This window comes from Rattus norvegicus, chromosome 16 (genome assembly GCF_036323735.1).
Source record: "Rattus norvegicus strain BN/NHsdMcwi chromosome 16, GRCr8, whole genome shotgun sequence".
NCBI classification, from domain to species: domain Eukaryota; kingdom Metazoa; phylum Chordata; class Mammalia; order Rodentia; family Muridae; genus Rattus; species Rattus norvegicus.
In genome coordinates this window covers 1,757,726-1,780,716 of record NC_086034.1, presented here as the reverse complement: position 1 = coordinate 1,780,716, position 22,991 = coordinate 1,757,726, and the positions used below count along the sequence as shown (strand labels likewise).

Here is a 22,991-nt window from a genome sequence, read left to right as displayed (position 1 = left end):
TTGCAGGCACATGGAAAGGGTAAACACTATTTTGAGAACAAAGTATTTATTAATTTAAATTACTGTTGAACTTAGTTTGGGACATTTGTGCTCCAGGCCAGTTCGTATCTCAGGTCTAATGCTTGCAAGTGCAGCACAGTCCAGTATACTGATAGTTTTATGAAAAAGAATTAGGATTCCAAATACCAGAAGTATCTGTGAATCACTGTTTCCAGGGAGCAAGAAAGTCATATATTGCTTCCTCCAGGAATGGGGGCAGAGAATGTGGGAGGAATGGAGAAAGCGCCACAGAAAATGCTGTTTTTAAATCACTGTTTAAAGAGTGAGGAGGGTTCTGCTGGCTGGATGAAAAAGAGCAGTGGATTCTAGCCTGAGGGAACAGGAAACATTTAAGGCAGAAAGGCCCAAAAGAGAACAGTGTATTGTGGGAAATCCTTCTCAGAAGTTAGCCTAATTTATGGGAAAGGAAAATGCTGTCCATCTCTGAGGCAGTTGTTCAACACCTGGCCCATCCCAGAGCCTGTTTCGGATAATGACTAGAAGTGGTGTGCTGCCCTGGGAAGGCTCTGTGCTTTAGTTCTCTTTATTTGTAAAGGAGTCTAAGGGCTGAGCGCATTCGATTCCCAGACTGCTAGCCAAACAAAATAAATGCAAACAAACAAAAATTAAATGCTGGCTATGAAGACAGAAGAGAGTTCTTCATGTCAAACACTTAGGTACTCAGCTTGTGGTTATAAGTTTTTCTTCTTGGTTTAATTGGTGTGCTTACACAGTAATATCTTGTGTGCTGATATTCTGGAAGTGATTTTGTTTTGGAGGTGGGATCTCTTGTACAAGCTGGTATAGAACTCAGTATGTAGCTAAGGAGGATTTTGAATTCTTTTTTTTTTTTTTTTTGTTCTTTTTTTCGGAGCTGGGGACCGAACCCAGGGCCTTGCGCTTCCTAGGCAAGCGCTCTACCACTGAGCTAAATCCCCAACCCCTCTTTTTTTTTTTAAGGTTTATGTATTTATTTTATGCATATAAGTAACTGTAGCTGCCTTCAGACACACCAGAAGAGGGCATCAGATCCCATTACAGATGGTTGTGAGCCACCATGTGGTTGCTGGGAATTGAAATCAGGATCTCAGGAAGAACAGTTAGTGCTCTTAACCACTGAGCCATCTCTCCAGTCCGTAATAATAATTTCTTAATTCATCTCTAGTATGAATGGTTTTCCTCAAAAAAGCAAGCAAAATTTAAGATTAGAATCTAGTCAGTAAACCACGAAGGCAGATTTTTCTCATGACTAAGGTGTTGAACATCTTTAAAAAATTTATTGAACATCTGTGTTTCTTTTGATGATCGCCTGCCCAGCTCACTGTTGTAATTCCGTTTGTCAGCAGTCGGGCTTACTTTGGCTGCTGCAGTTCTTTTCAGAATGTTCTTCTCTGTGACTCTGCCTTAAAGTGCTCTTTAGTGTTTTCCTCCAGCAGGTTTAAAATTGCAGGTCTTATGTTAAGGTTTCTTATCCATCTTGAATTGAGTTTTGTGCAGGGTAAGAAATACAGATCTAGTTTTAGATTTCTATGAGTGGACATGCTATTTTCTCATTGTCCTTTGTGGACCGTCTGGCATTGTTCCCATGTATGACTGGCATCTCTCGATGTGAGTTTATGTCTGTGTCCTCTGTTCTATTCTATTGGCCCACAGTCTCTCCTCATGGCAGTACCATGCTGCCAGTCTTGTTTGCTGCTCTTCTTGCTTTTTCTATGTAGTACATTTGAGTTTAGGTGTTCTAAACACTCCCAGCAGCTCTCTTCTGCTTAGGTTTGTTTTAGCTGTTGTGGGGTCTTGCGGATGGCGTTTAAGTTACTTTTCTATAGCCGTGTAGATCATTAGTGGAATTTTGAAGGAGGTTGCATCTGTAGGCACCTTTTAGTAATACATCTAGTTTTACAATAGTTTGTTGATTTAGGAGCCTTTCCATCATCTTGTGTCTTTATTTTCTTCAGTCTTTTTTCTTTAATGTGCATCGGTGTTTTGCCTGCACATATATAAGAGCGTTGGATCCTCTGGAGCTGGAGTTGTAGATAGTTGCGAGCTACCATGTGGGTGCTGGGAATTGAACCTGGGTCCTCTGTAAGAGCAACTCTGTAATGGCCATTCCTGGTTGTCAACTTGACTATATCTGGAATGAACTACAATCGAGAATTGGAGGGCTCACTTGTGATCCATATCTTGAGGCTGAAAGACATGAGTTTCTGACCTGGATCTTGGCATGGAGATCTTGAGACATAGTGGCCATGAAACGCTTACGTCCAGTTAAGGTCGTACATGCCTTTAATCCCAGGAGACTGAGGCAAGGAGATCCGAGTTCAAGGGACAAAGCAAGTCCCAGATCCAGGCGTGGTGGTGCACACCTTTAATCTGGGCCACACCTACTGCTGGAGGCCCACATAAGGACATTGGAGGAAGGAAGATTGGCTCTCCTTTGCCTGCTCGAACTTACCTGCCAGCACATCTGTTGGAACCTACTTCTACAGAAGACCAGGTGAAACACCTAACCTCGTGGGACTGAGCAACTACTAGATCCTTGGACTTCCCATCCACAGCTGCCCATTGTTGGGTTAGTTGGACTGCAGCCTGTAAGTCATCACAGTAAATTCCCTCAACAGACACTTCTTAAATTCTATGACTCTAGAGAACCCTGACTAATACAGAACTACCAGGAATGGTGTATTGCTGTGATAGGCCTGACCATGGTTTTGTTTGGAAGAATGTGGATTTGGGGGACTTCAGATTTGGAAAGCCATGGAATGTTTTAAGTGGGGTTTAATGGGCTATCTTAGTAGGACTATGGGAAACTTTGTTGCTGTGAGTGATTTGAACTGTGCAGATCTGGCCCATGAGGTTTCAGTGGAGAAGAACTTCAGTATGTGGCCTAGAGACTGCTTTTGTAGTATTTTGGTGAAGAATGTGTCTGCTTTTTGCCCTTGTCTGAAGAGTACATGAGGCTAAGGTGAAGAGACTCAGATTAATTGCACTGACAAAGTGCCCATCATAGACTTTGTTTTCCGGTTAAGTCCCGTCAAGAGCGTTTTGAATAAGCATAGCAAGCTTAGAAAGGAAAAATATAAAATATATGGTTCGAGTAGTAAAGGGGCACCAGGAAGTGAAATGGAGCTGAATGCTGTGTTCAAAGATATAAAATTGAATTAAGGAGTGGTGACCTTGGGTAAGATCCTACCCAGCTAAATTTAGGTACAGGCCTGGTAGTATACACCTTTAATCTCTGGAGGCAGAGCCATGCAGATCTCTGAGTTCAAGGTCAATCTACAGAGCAAGTTCCAGGACAGCCAGGCTTAGGCAATAAAGGAGTTGGAAAACAGAAAGCTGGTGATGATGTAATAGAACAAGGGAGCCAAGTTCTAGCCTCAGCAAGCAGCAGAACTCAGCAGCTTCAGCCATGTGCCTCTGGCTTTACAGTCAGGAGGAGGAGGAGACTATTAGGACTGTTGATGCTGGTCAGCTGAAGCTATACAAACCATCACAAGCTCCTAGCCACTGAGCGGTCTCCAGCCCCTAGTTTCTACAGTCTTAAGGTGCTGATTGTAGAAGAAGTGTTTAATTTCCTTGGTTAGGTTTATCACTAGGCATTTACTTATGTTTACGTTTTTGAAGCTGGTCTGAGTAGGATTAAAAAAAATTCCTTCTTGGCAAATTTATTGTTGGTATATAGAAAGGCTACTGATTTTTTGTGTTATTTAATTTTGTGTTTTGCTACTTGGCTGGAGTATTGTATCTAACAATTTTCTGGTGGAGTCTTCAGAGTCTTTTAGTATTTGTCATCTGCAAATAGGGATGGTTTGACTTTATTTAGCCTTTGCTTACTTTTTTTCTTTCTTTTTTATGTTTTTTTTTTTTTTCCTTGCTTTATGGCTGAAGGTAAGACTGGAGTACTGTTGAATAATAGAGAGTCACTCTCGACTAGTTCCTAATGGCAGAGTCACTCTCGACTAGTTCCTAATGGCAGAGGAAGTGCTTGTTTTTTTTAAACATTTACTATGATGTTGGATGTAGGATGGAGATATATATTTATATAAAATCTTTACCATGTCTAGATGTATTTGTTTTATTCCTAACTAGTATGCTTAGGACTTCTGTCATGAAGGACATTGAACTTATTAGATGATTATTGGAGTTCTGTCCTCTAGTGTATTACATGCTATAATGTATTTATTAACTTGCATATTCTGCCCCAAACCTGTATCCCTGGAAATAAACCAGTTTGGTCATGATGTGTGGTCTCATTAATTGTTCCTGGAAGCTTTGCTTTGGGACTAATCAGGGCGGTTGGTCTGTAGTCTTTCTTTTGAGTTGCATCCTTATTTGGTTTGTGTGGTCTTGGCTTCTTAGAATGAGATTGGCAGTGTTGCTTGCTGTTTGGTGGAACATTTTGATGAGTATTGGTGTCGGTTCTTAAAAGTGTAAGCAGAAGTCAGCGATGAATCCTAGTCCTTAGCTGTTTGTTTTGGGCTGTGTGTGTGTGTGTGTGTGTGTGTGTGTATGCACATAGACTTTAAAATTATTCAATCTACATTCAATCTCATTTGTCATGGGTTTGTTTAAGTTCTTTTTTTTTTTTTTTCTTTTTTTTTTTTTCGGAGCTGGGGACCGAACCCAGGGCCTTGGGCTTCCTAGGCAAGCGCTCTACCACTGAGCTAAATCCCCAACCTTGTTTAAGTTCTTATGTCTTTATTTGATATGCAGGCTACATGTTCAAGGAGTTCATCTGTTTCTTTTAGATTTTCCAATTTCTTGGAAGATAGCTTTCCAAATTCATGGGTTTCCATGGCACTTGTAATATTTTTTTCATCTCCCTTTTAAATTTGGGTCTTTTGTTGGTTTGGCTAGAGGTATGTTAGGTTTTTTTTTGTTTTGTTTTGTTTTTTTTTGTTAGGTTTTTTTGTCTCTAAATTGTGAGCATTTATATATAAACTTTCTTGTTAGGACTTTTCTAGCTGTCTCTTAGAGGTTCTGGTAAATTGTGGTATCATTTTCATTTGATTCTAGAAATTTTCAATAACCCACTGTTCATTTAGCAGTATTGTTTGGTTTCCTACTATTTATGTAGTTCTGTACTTTCATTGCTGTTGTTTTCCATGAATGGAGTGTGTGGTTGAGCATAGCTATTTATTTCATGGCTAGGGAACATAAAAGAGAAAGAGGAGGTGACTGGTCACATACTGTTGTATGTTCATGTTTCCCGTGATCTAAGTTCCTTCTAGTGTGTCCCACTGTATAGAAGTTCCTTTATTTCCCAATAGTGCCATCCATTGGATTGCATCTTTAACACCTGGGCTTGTGGTAGACATTCAGCATCTAGACCATAGCACTACTAGACTATGAAATAGAAAAATTATATAGGTGAGCTAATCATGCTATTATTATCCTATTATTATATATTTGACCTCCATTTGTTGTTGATAATCTTATAGATTATATCATATAGCCCATCTGCCACCATCTTCCCATAAAGATCTTTTAATAGATTAATTTCATATAGACCAAGCTGGCTTTGGACTTAATGTATATCCAAAGGTGACTTTGACCTCTGGTCTGCCCCTACATCCTGAGCACTGGGCTTATGTACTGGCATGTGCCAGCACACTTACCCAGTACTGAAGATCAGACTCAGGGCTTTGAGATGTAAGGAAAGCTTCTACCAACTGAGTCACCACACTGCAGTCAGCCTAGCTCACACTGTTTATGAGTGTGTTTACTTGGTTTGCTGATTCCATTGTGTTAGCATCATGGCACCGAGACATGGTAAGAAAAGCTATTCTGTTTGCCTCAGGTCAACTAGGAAACAGGACATTAGAGGAAGAGTCTGTGGCCAAGATACACCCCTTAAAAACTGACCTCCAGTAACTCACTTATTCCAATGAGGCCCAGTTTCCACCATCTTCTCATGCAAACTTTTTAATGGATTAATCTTTTTTTAAAGGCTTCTTTTTTTTTTTTTAAGATTTATTTATTTTATGTATACATCGTCACTGTCTTCAGACACACCAGGCATTGGATCCCATTACAGATGGTTGTAAGCCACCATGTGGTTGCTGGGAATTGAACTCAGGACCTCTGGAAGAGCAGTCAGTGCTCTTAGCCGCTGAGCCATCTCTCCAGCCTTGGATTAATCTTTGACTCCTATCATTTTTCCCAAGTCTGCCTAGGAAGATTGCGTGAGACCAATTCATTAACACATGAGTGTGAGGTTTAATTTCACATCCATGTTATGTCAGAGCTGTCTTCTCAGTGACTTAAGGGATGTTCGAGTCTCAGAGTAGTAGACTCGGAGGCTCAGTGTGGTGAGTGTAATTACTCTGAAACGCTCGATTGAGGGGTATAGAGTATAATTAAGCGTTTTGCTTTGAAAAGCCTTGTGTATTGTACTTGTTGATAACTTGTTTGTTCTTAGTTTTAATTGTTGCTACTTTCATGAAGCCTCTGTTGATTGCCCATGTACCTGAGGGGTGAGTGACGTGAGGAAGCTATGCAATTCAGGTATTCCTTCCTAGGCTTGCTTACGTGTTAGCTGAAATCCTGAGTTCAATACATATTGTGCTAATGGATTGTGAGTCACAGATGTCAACAATATATTGGAAATTTGAGCTTTATAATACAGCATGAATTAGAAACTTATAGCCATAGATGATCTCATTTTTTATGTTCTGAGTTTTGAAAAGTTTGAAACTTATCTTTGCATTACTATTGAGAGAAAAAATTGTTTGAGAAGACTTTGAAAGTGATTATGTATGCACTACTGTGCCCAAAATCTATGGAGGCTTTCTGAGAGCTGCTCTGTGTGCTTTTATTTTACTCTGCATTTGGCCAACAGGAAAAGTTTTAGCTTACTCTGGAGCGTGTGAAATTTTCATTCAGCTGTCCCAGGTGTTGGACTTATAGGTGTGCACGTCCATCTCCAGTAAAGAGCTGTCACTTTGTTGAGCTTTAGTACTCTTCATTTGCACAATGTTTATCTATTGTAAACTGTGGATGTCAAAACCCACAGTCTGCACTGTCACTTCCTTTGGGCAGTGTAACTCTGCTAACATGGCTTCCACGAAACTGACTTTCTGAGTCTTGAAAAGGTTTTGAGAATGCCCTCCAAAAGTTAAGGTATGATAAACTTCCCGAATTATGACTACTTTTTGAAGTTTATTTTAGTATTTTCAATATAATTTTCAAAGAACCTGTTAAACGAACCTCTATTATTGTTACCAGAAAACTCCAAACATTCTTAAACCTTTTGGCATGGCATTTAAATTGCTCAGATTACGTCCTCGGAAGATTATAATTTTATTGTGCAGCAGAGGTTTCATAATTTATAATCTTTACTAAATTTAAAGCTGAAATTAATTTGACATCTAATTTCAAACTTTGCTTTATATATTAGATTCAAATAATGTTTATGGAAGTATTCTGATATGAAAGCACAAAGGATATTTTGTGGTTTGCCTTTTTTGCTGTGTTCAAAATAGTTTTGCAACCTGAGCTCCTTCTTTAACTGTATTGTTTGCAGCCATCTTATTTAAAGAGGAAAGTGAGGTGAACTGACTAGTGATGTTTGTAGTCACTGTAGCAACAGCACTAGGCTTTAAAGGGCAAAATTTATAATAATTATGTTAATCAGATATTTAAAAAGCAGCACTCTTAGTGATGTTTACAAGTGTTTTGATTACACTGGCTTCTTTATACTTTTCATATGTGTTAATGCTTCAGTGTAAAAATGTCATTTTCTTCTCTGTGAAAGTTATGTAGATGAGGTGAATGAGTAAGAAATCATCCTTACCTCGTGTGAGCATTTGACTTTATGCCGTTGTCTTTGGATTGGCTTGAATTTAAGTTGGCAGGTTGTCTTGTGTGTGTGTGTGTGTGTGTGTGTGTGTGTGTGATTGTATGTATTTATGTATTAATTTTACGTTTAGTAATATTGAATAATCAAAATAGACTATAGGTCTAAGTTTGGTTAATACTAAATATGTTTTTACCGTTAGATTTCCCACTTCTTCCTTAGATAATTATTGTATCTGTTCTGTTTTTTTTCTTTTTCTTTTTTAAATTATTTTAAAAATTTGCATATTTATTTTATGTTTGGACTTTGTGCTTGTGCCTTCAACACTTTGACAACAATTTCCTGCTCCTCAGTAAGGAAAGCCCTCTTGATCCTGTCACGGACACACTCGACACACATGGAACCACCATAGGCCCTGCTGACGCACTTCTTTGTCTTAGACAATCCCATAAGGATTTTGGGTCTCACAGTGTGAACCCCTCAGTCTGCCTGGGCACACACCACATGCAGATGTAGGTGCTTTCCCAACCTTCTTGGTGTAAAGGTAAACAATCCTGTTGCCAGGGGTTCAAGACAGTCTAGTTCTGTTAGAGGCTGTATTGTGGGAAAGCCTTCGATGGTGTGTCAACCTCTGGATTATCCTGAGCACCTCCAAGCACTGTCCCTGGAAGACTGTTCTGTTTTTCTTAAACCACATTTTTTGTTTCTGTATTGTGTATTCCTTAAGTTGACAAGGATGGAGGTGTCATGTACTGAACACAGGGCTTCACTTATATGTGGTAAGTGCTCTGTCATTGATTATGTACTCAGCCTGGCTACAGTGCATTCTGTATTTTCAGAAATACCCATTCTGAATGGATATTTTATAATTACATCATTTAAAAAGCTAATTCTGTAAAATTGTACGCACTCACATATTTTTTTAATATACTGGCAGTGTAAATAACAGAAGGCCAAGAACGTATGTCAGTTAGAGTATTTGCTTAGCATCTTCTGACTCTGGATTTGAGCTGTAGTATATTAAAAAGGGAACTTACTATATGGCTAGACATATTTAGTAACACAATAAAGTTAGATGGCCTCCTCACTTTCCTCTTTTCTTCCCCTGATCTTTAGTTTCAGACTTGAGAATTCTGCCTTTTGTTTGTTTGTTTTTTCATTTGTTAAACTCCATTTTTAGTTTCCTATAGCATATGTGATAATTTAATAATTTTAAAGTGAGCACTTCCTATGAGTTCATCACACGTCTGGGTTAACACGTCTCTGCCCAGTGGACGTGACATCTGCTACCACCCAGCTTCCATCTCCTTAGTTCAGTTAGGACAAATGACTGCTAGAAGATTTGACACAGTTCACTCATCCTATAAATTTTGTGTACAAAAGTAATGCTTTTTTTTTTTGTTAAAATTCAGTTTTGCATTTGATGAAATATGTTCGTATCCTTCTGATGTTATGTACTGTCTATGTCCTTTTACTTTCTTCTACATGACTCAGGTAGTCTTTCATGGAAATTATATTTAAAAGTCACCAGGGAGTCTTTAATGTGGATAATTGAGACATTTAGATTAGTTTAATTTTAGGGTATTGGTGGGGCAGGGAGGAGAGATACAGCTCAGGGTCACAGGCATACTATTGCCTTACACTCCCGTTCCCCAGGGTGCATTTTTAATGGAACTTTTTAAAACTTTTCTGTGAGTAGCACTGTTCTTTCCTGGATCTTAATTCTTTTGACAGTTTTGACATCTCCATCTTTGTCTCTATTGTCTACAGTTACCACAAAGTCCTTGTTTTTTATCCCTTGACTTTTAATATTCCCAGTTCTTTCTCAAAAGTCATATAATTATAGTTTTAACTACTTCTGAGTGTCTTTATTTCAAAGTTTATATCTTCATGTATTTCTTAGCTGTACTTTTAGTTCATTTTTAATTTTGTAGCATGTACACTATAGTGTTTATATATAAACAGAGGTTCACAACTGTTAGTACTTTGTAGATCTAGAACGTTTTGTCAGTCTACCTGGTGGTAGTCATTCCCCAGTCCCTGTTCCCTGTCAGGCTCCTGCAGCCACTCATTTGTCTTTGTAAACTGCCTATGTAGACATTTGTTTAAATGGAATTATGAGACGTGTCTTTCCATTTAGCATAGTGTTTTCAGGGCTCTCCAAGTTGGAGCATTTACCAGCACACTGTTTCTTTTATTGCAGGTAGTAACTCATTGCATGTAGCCAGTCATTCATTCATGGACATTTAAGGTGTTTTCATTTTCTCTATTTGGCTATTATGAATTTGTGTACAAGTTTTGTGCTACATATATTATTAGTGTATTACCAGTTATTTGTGTATATACCTGGAAGTGAAATTGCTATATCATGTCTAACTCTATGTATAGCATTTTGAGGAACTGCCAGTCTGTTTTTCAAAGTGGATATATGGTTTTGTACTTTATCAGTGTCTGAGCGTCTTTATCTCCTGATGGATCTTTAAATTATAGCTCTAGGGAGAGTCTGAGGTGATAGCTCAGATTTGCTTTGTAGTTCTTTAGTGAGTGCTAATGTTGACAGTCTCATATCCTAGTCACAGACTTAAGTGCATTTTGTTTTCATTTTGTGATATAGGGTCCTGCCCAGGCTGGCTTCCAACTCATCATCCTCCTGCCTCATCCTCCTACAGCTGGCCCTGTACTACAATACCTATGCTTGTATATCAGTATTTTAGAGAAGTACCTATTCAGATCCATTCAGTTTTTTTCAGACAGGTCTCACTGTGTAGACCAGGCTGGCATCAAACTCATAGAGATCTGTCTACCCCTGCCTCTTGAGTGCTAGGATCAAAGGTGTGTCTCACAATACTTAGTCAAGGTTTTTATTTTTGATACTTTTGAAATTTATTATTACATGCATATATGTATATTCATACTGCCTTCTTGCCTGCCTGCCTTTTTCTACTCATCCCCCTTTTCCTTGTTCTCCGTGTTCTTCATCCTCTCCTCCCTCTCTGTCTCTCCTAATCCCCCCCACCCCCAACCCCTCACACTCTCTCTTTTTCCTTTTTTCCTTTTTGGGACAGGATCTTGGTATGTACATGTGTCCAGGATTTGCCTGGATTGTGGAGCCCAATCATAGATGGCTGTGAATTCTGTCACTTTCCATCACTTGGGCAAGTCATTGCTGTTACTTCCTCTGTCATAGCATCCTTATGAAACATTTAGAATATCTGTGCTGTGAAAGAACAAATACACTTCTTAGACTTTTCCTGTCACAATGATCAAAATATCCGACAAAAGGCAGCTACTGTGGCTCGTGTTTCAAGAGCGTAGACTCTTGTGGCAGAGAAGGGGTGGTGGAGTTCATGTAACAGTTGTGGTTGGGATTCCTCCTAATTTGGTCTACCAAGAAGCCAAGGGGGAAATCCCAGCCAGCCCTCATCTAGCTTTCCCCTAGCTCATAGATGGTGCCACCCTCTTCAGGGTGATCTTCCTTCCCAGCTAATCCTAACTCAAGATGTACCTTATGCTTTTCCAAGGGGCTTCTTATTCCAACAAGTCGACAAAAATCAACATTAATATGTAAAAACTCAGTTACAGGATGGAATGTTGGGAAGTGCTTAGAAGAGTTTGGCTAATTTAGTAATCATATGCGTGTGGGTGCTGATGTGACATCATTCCTAGGAACTTTATTATAGATAATGTTTAAAGATGTATTATTAGCAGCTTCAAAATAGTTGTCTTGGCATTACAGAGGTTGCTGAGGCAGGAGGATCAAAGAATTCAAAGGGCTTGGACTTCATTTTTCTACCATATAACAAAATAAAACGCTATAAGATGAAAGCAGGATAATTTTAACCCAGTGACTGATTGCAAAAAATATTCTATATCTTCAGTAAACCTGGTATGTCCAGATTAATGAGTTATGAAATATTACGTAGTCACTAAGTCATTGTCAAATGTATTGCTTAATTTTAATTTATTATATGTGTGCTTGCACATGTGTGTGCGCAGGCAAGTGTGCGCCGGTGCACGAGTGGAGTTGTCAGGCTTTGTTGCAAGTGATTTTTCCTGCTGAGCCATCTCATCAGCCAAAAGTGTAATGACACAGAGAAATCGAGATGGACTGTGAGTCCTACGGAGTGACAGAAGTGGAAGAGGCAAATACACCATTACATGAGTGTGTCTAGAGATAGTACAAGAAATTAGACTTTATTGTATAGAGCATTTAGATTAAATACATTATGCTGTTGACAGCAGCTTATTCTCAAAAGCTTGAAGTATTTTGATTTTGTTCCGACCTTAATTTTGTTATTCTGATGTCAATGTTCAATGACAATTTGAAATTTTTTTTTTTTTTTTAAGTTGTAGGCTGGCTGGCCTGAAACTCTGTAAAGATCAGGCAGGCCTTGAACTCACAGGGCTCTGCCCGTCTCTGTATCTGCAGTTCTAAGATATTAAAGACATATTTAATGTAAATAAATTATTTTTGGAAAGGATCATAGGTGAAAAGCCCGACTCCCAGTCAGTACCTGTTCTGCTATGAAAGACTTGTGAACTTTGAATTAGCTTTTTGTTTTTTGTAACAAAACAATTTGTTCATCAATAAAATGAGAAATTGGCTTTATATTTTTTAAAACTGTTAACTAATTGACTTTGTGTATGGCTCTTTGTCTCCATGCATATCTGTGCCCCACATGCATGCCTGCCACTCATAGCCAGAAGAGGGTGTCAGGTCTCCTAGAACTGGGTTATAGCAGTTTTGGGCTGCTCTCGGGGTGCTGGGTTTGAACCTGAGTCCTTTGGAAGAGCAGCTAGTATCTTAACTGCTGAGACATCTTTCCAGCATTGGACATATGTCTTAGAAGGGACTGCAGTAGAGTGATAAAGATCTGAGAAGTCAAGTGTGACAAGTTGGGGACTGTAGCTGTGGAAATGACCACATAAGTTCATACTACCTCCTACTGGCTGTGTGGCATTTACTGAGCACTTACGCTTCTTTGTGCCTTACCTTTCCTGTGGGAATAGTAGCATTTCATAGCGATTAAGAAAATTAAGTGAATTATTATTTGTAATGGGAGTAATATTGGGTGTGGCATACAATTAGGACTCAGTAAATATTAACCTTTCATTATATAACTTCCCTTATGTAGTCAGTTACTTAATGTCGGGAATATTCTTACCACAGTGATGGTGGTACCCACAGTGGTGGTGGTTAGATCTGTGTATCACTTACCACTTGACTTAGTATTCTGTTTAGCTGTGTTTGAGTTTGCCAGTTGTGAAGTAGAGTGGTTGGATTTTGAATTCTTCTCACTTCACACTGTGCTATCTTATTTTGGGTTCTTGTGTCTTGTTTCTTCAGGCTTTAATTTATGAGGGTTTTTGGAGAACTCAGCACTAAAGTCTTACTTGATTTTTTTTTTCAGTGTTTTATCTAACTTTATTTTGAAGCCATGGTATGTACTTTAATCAGTATGTGGTAAGTTGCAGTAGAGTATTCCTCAGTTTACCTGTTTTTCTTCACCTGATACTTTAACTTAAGGTATAGCATAAGGGTCAAGATAATGTGGAAGAACAAATGGACCAGCCTATGTATTTATAGGAGAAGTTAGCATTGTGGCTTTCGAAACTCAGCTAGGAATTGGTAGCGCATACTTTTGCATAGGTGTTACTTAATTTAACCCTGAAAAGACTGTATTCAGCTGTTAATAAGAAATAAATCAACATATTAGTCACTCTTAAAATTAGTTGCCATGTTGAGGTTCATTTTGTAACCCCAAATGAAGGCTGTGGAAGTAAATTAGCTTCATATCACATTATTATCTGTCAGTGATTGTATGAGGTACTTAAGTTCTTCAGCCTGGAGTGACTCAGCTGTTGCATTGCTGTGGAAATTTTTGTCTGAGAATAGGTCACTCTGGAAGCAAAGTTTATCAAAGCAGTTATATAATGAGTGTAATTATATATTTGTTTTCCATAGGTACAAGAGTAGAACTTGAATACATGGTTTTTTAGTTTATTATTTTTTTATATATATCTTTAGAAGTTTCCCCTTTATGTGCAGGGTATCTGAAGTGAGTGTCTTGCAGGGGCCATTATTTCTACAAATTACCAAGAAACAAAAAATGTTTTCTTGTTTCTTGTTTCTTCAGACTGTTCTATAGTTACTTTTTGTTACAGTAATGAAACACCATGGCCAAGGCAACTTTGGGAAGAGAGTTTATTTTGGCTTTTGGTTCCAGAGGGAGAGCCCATATCTTGGTGACTTGTATGACTGCTGGCAGCAGGACCAGCTTGGGGGAGGTCATAGTTATATCTCCATGCTGGAAACAGAGAGCAGACCAGAAATAGGACCCAGCTGTACACTCTTAAAGCCCACCCCAATGGCTTGTGTCATCTAGGGAAAAACATCATTGGTTGATTCAAGATACATGTTTAAGGCAGACTGGGCAGCATATAAAATCCTGAGGAAGAGGATTGAAAGCTTAAGAACAACCAAGGCTACGTATTGAGTAGAGCCAGCTTCGGTTGCATATTTAAGACCCCTGTCTCAAAAACCTAAAATAATCAAACAAGCAAGCAAACAAAAAATAGAGCTCTGAGGTTCAGTGATAGAGCATGTGCTTCACGTGTTGTAAAGCTCTGGATCCTGTATTAGAAATGCAGAAAGGAGGAAGAAAAAAGTGTGTGTGTGTGTGTGTGTGTGTGTGTGTGTGTGAAAGTACAAATTGGTTGTTGTAGTAAACCAGTTCAACACCTACTGATAGAAGGGTAGTGGAATTAGTGAGTCTGAGGTAACTTTCATTTTAAGTTTTTGAATGTAATGGTAAGTATAAAAAAGAGGGATAACCCAAAAGATAAGCAAACAGCGTTAAATGTTCCCAGGCGCTATACTGGTAGGTCTGGTCAGGCCTTTCTTTCAACTCTCTCAGCCCAGCATAGCTGTTTGCTGCGGAGAGAGCTGTGTGTTTGTTCTGTAGTCTGCATCCTGCTTTTTAGCTTTGACTAAATCCTGAAACTAGTTGTTGTTACTTAGTGACTCACACCTCGGGACTCTACCCCATGCCACGCCAAGGAAAAGTTCTGTCCTGTCCTTCCTCATTCATCTACTTGCCCTGTGGACTCACTTGAAAATATGCTTCTAAGCTTTAACAATGTTCCCATGTATTCTTTTCATGGGTGGACCACACCAACATCTTTGCATCATTCCCAACTGGCTTTGGGATAGAGGATTATCTAAGAGTAAGTGACAAGTTATCTGCCAAGAGAGTGGTAAAGGAGCATTTATTTGAAAGTGAGCAATGAAAATTTATCCTTTATTTCCCTTCTACATCAAAGACTGTTCCCATTTCTAATAAATTATGTGCATTAATCATATGTTGCATAATTACAACCACAGTTTTGTACATTTCCCACACTTAAGTATGTTCCTGTGTTATATAGGGAGGTGTGATTTTTATATTGTTGATAGTTAGGTTTACATGAAATCAGAGATGAGATGGTTTATGGCAGTCAAGCAGTCAGAAATGATAAGGAAAGCATCTTCCTGTTCATTTTATTATGCTTTATAGTAGTTTTCGTTTACTAAGAATAAAGCCAGATGTGCTGGTAGACGCTGTAGTTCCAGTACTCAGGAGAGGATCCTGAAGAGGATAGAGGCCAGCCTGGCCATATAGGGAGACCCTGTCCCCAGAAAGAGAATTAGACCCAGAAACAAAACAAAACAAACAAACAAAAAAAGCATATAACCAATCTAGTACAGTACTAGTTTTCTTTATGGAGCACTGTCTTCTACTTGAGTGGTAAATGATCTGCGTATAGGTAGTAGTATATTTATTTGATCCCTTTAGTCTTTTCCAATCCAAGAAAAAATACACCTGTACATTCTAACTTTTGGAATTCGAGATTCTGGGTTTTAATGTGTTGTGACTTCCCTAGATCTCTTTAGTTTATTTGGGTCAGTATGACTTCTATGTGTACACGGATAGAAGTATTAGGTAGCTCTTGACTTTTATCTGACCTTAGGTATTTTTCCTGATTTTTTCCCCCCTTTTGTACTTCTAACTATTCTGTCAGAAATTATTTCAGTCATTTTCCTTCCTAGTTTCTCCTTAAGGAGTTTGAGTTATTGTTTTCTCAGTTACACCAGTATTATTTCATATAATTATTTTTTTTCTTTTTTTCGGAGCTGGGGACCGAACCCAGGGTATTTTTTATTATTTTAAATTATGTGTATGTCTGTGTGCACATGACTGCAGGTACCCACAGAGCCCAGTGGATCCTCAGGAGTTGTAGTTATTGGTGGTTGGTTGTGAGTACTCTGAAGTGTGCTGGGAATCACTTGGGTCCTCTGGAAGAACAGTTTGTGCTCTTAACCACTGAACCATCTTTCCAGCATCTACTTCACGTAGCCCTACTGATCAGTTAATACTTGTGCTTTTCATTCTTGTATATCTTATTTTCCTCAGTTTTCCATCTCTTTCCCCTTGAGTCTGGGACCTCATGCCTAGGAGGCAAGTGTTTACCATGGAGCTGAATTCTTAGCCTATTTTAAAAATTTAAAAATTCATTTTGGACAAAGTCTTGCTAAGTTGTCTAGACCAGCAGTCACATGTCTTAGTTTCCCCAGTATCTGAGATCCCATGTGTGGACACGACGCCCAGCTCATGTTCACATTTTCTATTTGTTCTGCTTACATTTACTCACCGCATGTGCTATAGAAAATCTAAAAGTGAAATGTTCAAAACTCCAGAGTCCCTCACTAGCCATACCTGCTCCAGTATTTCCAAACACAGATACTTGGGGTGCCCAAGTAGCCAAAGCTAGAAACTTGTACCTTCAATACTGAGCCCATAGAATCTGTCATTAAGCCCTTTTTGCTGCTTCTAAAATTGTCCAAGTTCAAAACATTTACTTTAGAAGCCTTATAGTTGAGCATCCAACTTAGTGTAGCAGCTCTCGAACAGTTACTGCCCTGGAGGAAGTGCCAGTTTGGTTCCAGTTCTAAATCTGTAGTGATGAGCTCCCCAGCATGTGAATCCAGATTATACCTTGCTTGATTCTGGAAGAAAGGCTTGGTGACTCTTAACCTTTCTAGTCCCGTTTCCTGTCTTCTCAGTCTTCTGTTTTCCTAGTATCCATCCAAACTTCTTTCTTGCCAGCCCTATTTGTTGTGTTGTTTCTAGTCCATGGTTGCTCAGGCTGTTCAGTCCTCCTCATCCTGACATACATACATCCATTCGTCCCTTAGACTAAGTATGGCATGACTTTATTTATTAAGGAGACCTGTCTTCCTTGAGAACATGGCAGATGCCTCTGCTCTGTGTGGGTCTCTTTGTCTCTCTTAAATATCTGAAGCACTGAGTGTGCTTTCTCTTGTTACATAACCACTTCACAGTTGTGCTTAGCAGTGCATGCCTGTAGTTCTAGCTGCTTGAGGCTCTTAGGTGAGAGGACTGCTTGAGCCTAGAAATTTGAGGCTACTCTGGGCAGTAGAACAGGGTTGTCACCTCTAAAAAAGGCTCTTTTGAGGTCACTGTTCCTTCTATGTTTTTTTTTTTTCTTTGCTTCCCTGTAAGACAAAGCCTGTTTTGTCTGCTTATGTGGGCTCTCATGCTTGTCTATTTTCTCTTGAATTATTTTCTTGAATCATTTTGGCTTTTATTCTCTAATACTGTACTTTTAATTTCATTTTGTCCTTTTCAGTTGTTCTGACTGAGACCGTTAATGGTGTCTAGAGTAGTCCAGGTTGACCTGGAACTCACAGAGATCCTCTGCCTCCTGAGTGCTGAGATTAAAGATGTGTGCTACCTTGCCCATTTCCAGTTTGAAAAAAATTAATTAAAAAATTTGATATCATACTTTTATACAGCGAACTGTGATTACACTCAACTTGTACTAATTTCTCATCCCCTCCCACTTCTCCAGGCTTCTTTCTAGTCAGTCTTCCCATAATATCTATTCTTCATTCTTCCTCCCTTGGTGTCTGTCCCTCTCATTTTCTTCCTTGCTTCCTTTTTGTTCAGGTCCTCCCAGGACTGAGTGTTGATTGGAGGCCACCTTGTGTTCAGAAGACAGCATCCACCACATTGTTCCTCATCCTTTGCTTGCCATAGCCTTTCCACTCTCGCCTCTGTGATTGCCCTGGGTCTTGGATAGAGTGACATAGTCCATTTGGGGATAAGCACTCGGCTTATTGCCCACTTTCTGTGACCAAGTCTGAGCGCTGCGGTGGTCTACAGGGATAAACATTCATATTTAGAAAGCAGCTTAGAGAGGGGTCTGTTTGGCAGAACATCAGCATTAGACTCCCCAGTAGAGCACATGACCTCCCTGTAGGCTTTTGACCAGTTCTATGGTGTCAGACATGTATTCTGTTCTATAGAATTGCTTCAAATCTAATCAGAAAGCAGCTGGTCACCCTCAGAGCTTACCTTGCAGGCAGCTCAGTATAGAAGCAGGGAAATCTACAGGTGTATATGATTGTTCTAGCCATGGTGGTAGGCATCCAAGAGGTAAACACAGTAGTTAGTAGTGTTTTGGGAGCCTGAGAGATGACCTGGCCAATCAGTCACAGGGGAGTATCCCACATCTGGCATTGGAATTTTGGTGGCTTACCCACCACTCAGAGTACTTCTGTTCCTTTTTCCTTCTTTAAGTCTATGAACTAGTAGGTTCCTATGAGAGTTTTTTTTATGCATTCTTAGTTTTGATTGACACTCTTCCCCAACCCCACATTTCTCTAATTCTCCATTCCCCTTTCCCTCTTTAAACCTTTGTCTTCTCTGGTGTTCTCTATATTTATTTTACTCTTCCTCCTCCCTTCAGCTCTTCCTGCTCCATGTCTGCATTCTTCCTACCTGGCCTCTACTGACACTCACTGCAACTTAAACACAGCTATCTAAGAATTTGAGTGCAAGGTTCAGGTGTGAGAGAGAACACCCAGTGTTTGTCCTTCTGGGCATGGCTTTCCTTACTCAGTATAATAGTTTCCAGTTCTCTTAGCTTTCCTGCAAACTTCATTTTTTTTAATGCTGTGTACAATTCCATTGTGTGAGTGGTTTATGATAGTCATGTATTAACTCTATAATTAGTGGTTGCCAGCTGAATTCATGACCAGAAATGCTCAGGGAGTGGCAGGTAACCTGTTAATAGGAGAAGTCTAGGCTCTAAGAATTGCATTACCATATGAATCAGTTAAATATTTAAAGTATTTATTTAATGCTTATTCAGTATTTATTTATTTAAAGTTTCTCTGTGTAGCTCTGGCTGTCCTGGAATTCAAGAGATCCACATGCCTCTGCCTCCTAAGTGCTGGGTTAAAGTTATGTGCTACCACCACCTGGCAAGGGACTGGTGCACGGGCTGGGAAACAACCTTAGTGTGCATCTTATTAAGGTTCGGGACAACCGATTCTACTCTTTAAGGAATTTTTAGTAGTTGTGAAGAGGTTTTGTTTGATGTTCTTACTTTTTGTATGATCTTTGTGCATACCATTTAACTACTATCTTTGCTCAAATAAGATACTGCTTAATCATTCTATGCATGAGTTTAGATGAGATAATGTATATAAAGGAGCTAACATAGGATATGGTATAAGCAGACACTATGCTTGTGAACATAGAAACTGAAAAACCTAAATTAATGATGCCTGTGTGTCAGGTAGCAGTGGGTAGGAGTGAGTATGTGGGGTTTTTTTTTGTTTGTTTGTTTGTTTGTTTTGTTTTTTGTTTTTTGTTTTTTTTTAACTGTGTATTTTTGAAAGCCATCGTAAAGCCTGCTGTTTCAGATGGTGCTGCAGTGGTTTTTTTTTGTTTGTTTGTTTGTTTTGTTTTTTGTTTTTTGTTTTTTTTAACTGTGTATTTTTGAAAGCCATCGTAAAGCCTGCTGTTTCAGATGGTGCTGCAGCAGAACATCTGATGGCTTTATTTTCATCATTGTTACTGTAGCTCTGTCACCTGTCCAGATGTATGATCATCTCTTCATCACGCATGATACAACATCATTCCTATTTCATGGAGGCTTGAGAGACACAGAAGAAGCAGTAAAATTTCCAGACAAACAGTGACAATAGAGCACAATGTTGAAATTAAAACAGTTTAAAATTTCACACCTGTAATCCCATCCCTTGGGAGCAGAAGGCAGGAAAATCAGGCTTTAAAGGCTACTCTTGCCTTCATAAGAAGTTCAAGGCAAGCCTGGGTGAAGTCTACATGTCCTGCATGTGTAAGATTTTGTTTCAAAAACAAACAATAAAACAAAATGTTTAAAATGCACTCTCCCCATGGCTAGTTTGGGAAAACTTTTAGCAAGTTACTTAATCTGTTTTAATCCTCAATTATTTGTTTGTACTGTGAAGATAATGTAACAAGTGCCTTACGTGAGAAAAATGCATGCAAAATAGCTCATCCAAGCACATAGTAAACACACACAACACAGATTGTGATGATTGTGAATTATTTTGTATTTGGTGAGTAATGAATTCCTTGTTTGGCTTTGCTCTCTGTGTATAAAACTCGTAATAGATGAATTCTGGAGATAAATGGTATCACTTCTCATAGAAGTGGAAGAAATGTGTTCTTAAGTTTGTGTGTGTGTGTGTGTGTGTGTGTGTGTGTGTGTGTGTGTGTGCATGGGTGTATATGCGTGTGTGCACATTTGCTTGCCATGGCTCATATATGAGGCTTTTTTTCTACTGTGTGTGTGCCTTGGGTCAAACTCGGGTTTTAGGCTGGATGGCAAGTACCTCTAACATGCCGATCCAGCCCAGCGGACCAGAAACCAGTCCTTTTCAAAGAAAACATTTCATGCATACTTTTTATTCAAACACTCAGGAGACAGAAGCAGCTCGATCTCTGTGAGTTTGAGGCCAACCATGGGTTCTGGATTGAGACCTCTCCAAACAAATAAGTGAAATTAGTTAAAAGAAAAGTGCACAACTTCTCCAACTTGGGTCTCAGAATTTTCCTAGGGGAAATGTTTAAGATGTGTGCCTAGGCCATTAAGTGCAGGTAGAAACTGAACATGATACTGTTACTGAATTTCAGTTAAAAATGCAAAACAATTAGTGATTCCTGAATGGAGTATTACCTTTTCTGAGAAGTGAGTGTCATGAAGGATGCTGGAAGTGGTCTTTATCTGAGTGCCCAAGTCGTGTGGTAGCAGAAAGCCAGGTGCCCTTAAATCTTGTCAGGAGTTATTTTCTTTAGCCCAAATAGTCATTTGCCCAGAAAAAACAGCCATTTCTTAGATTAAAAAAAATCATTTTTTTCATGAATTGTATCATTGTTTTTATTTCCATTTATTTACCTACAGTTAGTAAGTTTACTTTTTCTTTCAAAGAAAAAAGTGTTCTCAAGGCTTTGACCATTTATAAATTGACAGAGGAACTCTTTAAAGATTTCAATTTACTTGGAAAAAGAAATGTATATAAACTCTTAAGTGTGTGTTTTCTAAGAAAGGACTAAATTATTGGTGGCCAGAATGATCATGATCTCCCCATTTCTGGTGACTGACTGCTGCTATATCATTCAAGATGTTAGAATAATTTTCTTAAACCATTTTTTAAAAAGAATCTGTAAGGTTGTTGGGAAAGTAACAAAAAAAGTTAACAACAAATACAAATAGAAAATCCTTGTCACTGTCATCATTCCAGACAGCAGGTTGATCCAGGGACAGGACATAGCCCCTTCTGCTATTGGTGTCTAGACTTTGTATGCTGGAGTCTCCCAGGCCTGAGCCAGTTAGAGGTAAAGTAAAAGCTGTTTCCTGATGTTGAGTGGGCAGTGTCTCCACCCACTTCGTGTAGTGGTTTTGCTGTCCATTCTCTGGCCATCTGGTGTCTACAAAGCATCTGGAGGGCAAGGATGAGGGGTCAGATAGCCTTCTACCACATAGGCTTCTGGAGCAGCCATAGAAGGCTGTTCCACAGGAGGATGTGACTGGGACTCATAGGATACTTGCAAAACTAGGCCAGAATAAAAGCCCTGGAAGGTGGAGTCTGTTTCTCCTTCTCTTCCTCTGAGGACACTGCCCAGCTCTGGTAGAGGACACTCAGTGAGCCTGGTTTCAGCAGCCCGTGAAAAGGAAGATGTGTTCCAAAGCACCAGGCTTTGACAAGGACGGGAGCAGACTTTCCAAACACCCAGAACGGCTTTCAGTATCCTCTTCCTACAGTATAAATGACCAGGACACAGGCAGCCCATAGTCACTTTCCAAAACAGGGTCCTAAACCAATATTTTAATCAAGTCTTTTATTTGTGCCTTCTGTCATAAGAAATTCAACTTTCTTGTCTAATGCCAAGGTCCCCCTTTGCATTCTGTCTTGGATTTCTGCCCTGTTCCTTCTAGTTTTTGTTATTCTTTAGGGCTGGGTTGTAACTATATATAAATGTACCTGTTCCTCCTCTTCCTCCTTCTCCTCCTCCTCCTCAGTTCAGTCACCACCCATATACATAAATGTGACGTAGAAACAATTACGCCAACCTGCATTTCACATCAATCTTGTAGAACTTAGCTTTTTGATTCATACCCTCTTGATTGATATATTTATAGTGTTCCTACATATGTGATTTTTCTGTATAGTTGGGTGCTTAAAGTATTGTAATCTAAAATGATTTGACCTAACAGTGAATTTGTGTTTGAAATAATTGAATTTCTAACTTGCTTCAAGAAAATTTAATAATTTTATGAGAAGCTTTGAATTAAATATCAGAGAATGATTAGTTTAAGAAGGAAGGCAGGCAAGTATTGTGTTTTTGTTTTGGAATTGTAGTCTCAAGTCAGCAATAATTATGAGAGTGTTATTATCTGTCTAATATGCCTGAGTTTTAATCTATAAAATAGAGATGTTAATATCTTCTTGATAGTCTTATTATGAGGGTTGGAAGTGATACACGTCAGATACCTGCACATCACAGGGGTCTGTAGGTGGTAGCTATTACTGTTTTAATCTTTTAATGATATTGCATAGTCCTTAATATACAAGTCTTTTCCCTTCTTGGCAAAATTTATTCATAGGTATTTTATTCTTCTATAGTCTTTTAAATGGAAGTGCTCTCTTAATTTCTATTTTGGGGTGCCCATTGCTAGCATTTAGAAACATAGCTGCTGGGCTAGGTGTGCAGCTGAATGGTAGAACAAGGGTCTAGGTTCCATCTCCAAACCTACA

General features: G+C 39.0%; 1 protein-coding gene, 1 non-coding gene and 1 pseudogene across 28 annotated transcripts in view; 1 reads left to right on the top strand and 2 right to left on the bottom strand.

The window, feature by feature from the left end:
• The window catches only part of Slmap (sarcolemma associated protein), a 117,939-nt gene that overhangs the window by 11,186 nt on the left and 83,762 nt on the right, over window positions 1–22,991 (top strand). The window lies entirely within an intron of this gene.
• On the bottom strand, window positions 8,126–8,908 carry Rpl34-ps9 (ribosomal protein L34, pseudogene 9; annotated as a pseudogene).
• LOC120097665 (small nucleolar RNA SNORA71) lies at window positions 21,915–22,046 on the bottom strand. The gene has a single exon (XR_005495213.1). It is a non-coding gene; the product is annotated as a small nucleolar RNA SNORA71 (small nucleolar RNA).